The sequence below is a fragment of the Haplochromis burtoni genome, unplaced genomic scaffold (genome assembly GCF_018398535.1).
Source record: "Haplochromis burtoni strain Fernald_Lab_line unplaced genomic scaffold, NCSU_Asbu1 Contig_736, whole genome shotgun sequence".
Lineage (NCBI taxonomy): Eukaryota > Metazoa > Chordata > Actinopteri > Cichliformes > Cichlidae > Haplochromis > Haplochromis burtoni.
The window spans coordinates 91,861-93,192 of record NW_024583097.1 but is presented as its reverse complement, the minus strand read 5'-3'; positions in this window follow the sequence as shown (position 1 = coordinate 93,192).

Below are 1,332 nucleotides of genomic sequence, written 5' to 3'. Positions count from 1 at the left end.
ATGTTCACGTTAGCCTGCTGTTCATTTTGACCGGTGTGTCCAAAGCAATTGTCTCTGATAACACTGTTTTTGTGTGTGTGTGTGGCCTTTTGCTGTCTGTTGTGTTGAACTTGAGGCTCTATTGCCTGAGGAAAATTGGCAGCAATCCTGTGTTCGAGTGGAGAAGATTTTTTTTTTTAAAAAAGCAACTCATATTTCTGAAAAGAAAGTTTTAGTCATAACTCAAACAAAGAGAAAACTAAAGCGGTGTTATCTTCTGGTAACTTTTATATCAACAGTGGATCAAATCACTATGTGTACTGTGTAAGGGATCATCAGCTGGGAATCCAAAAGATATTATCACCCTGCTCTCGATTTTTAAATAATGGTGTTTATAATAATAGCGCTTGTTATACTTGTTTGTGATACAAAATGCTGTTGTGAACCTAAACAAATCAAGCCAATGCCAAAGTATCAAAAATTGCATTTTGTCACATTATGTGTCTTATTCTTTAGGGAAATGCACGTCAACAGCCTCTGCCAGTCTGTGGTTCTTCTTGAACTCGTGAGACCAAAAGGTGATCCGGCACATTATTCTTTCTCTCCACACTGCTCCCTTCCTCACAGTCTCAAGTTCCACGCTGAAAAAGGGCAGGGTAGAGCAAGTCTTTCCTTCCCCCCTTCCTCCTCCCCTGATGGCAGATGGGATATTGAACTCAGACTGGCTCTTGTTTGCCCCTGGGGACTAGGACGTAGGGATCAGCAGCTTATGGTAATGCAGTGTACTGTAATTAGCGAAGGCATCCAATTCTCAAGCAAGTTTGTGGGGGTTTTTTCCCCTCAAAAATGAAAGAATTTGCACATACATGATTTACTACTGCAAAGAACCAACATGAAAGAGATTTCAAATAATTTTTTGTACACAGTGTGGCTCTAAAGGTGTTGACATGCGCACCAAACAAAACATTTCTGTGCTGTGGAGTGACTGCACCAGGAAACAAAATGCTGTGTAATCAACACCCCCGGCCCAGTTACACTGGGATTTCTGGAATTCTCACATTAAAAAGTCACCCTCACTCCACAAGTAAAACAATGTGGAGTGTTGCTTACCATCTGCAACTTCTGGGCCACAAGAGTCAGCAGCTGTTGAGATACATTTTCACACAATCCTAGTAATAGTTTGTATATATTCAGAGCAGATGAAATAAGCTCAATAAAAGTGCGATCAAAGCATATGTAAAACACACACACACACACATATGCTTTCAATGACACGTGCCTTCATGTGCGTTGGTTTGGTGTTTATTCCTTCGTCTTTGACTGGATTAAAAAACGGAAAGAAAAGAAGCATAT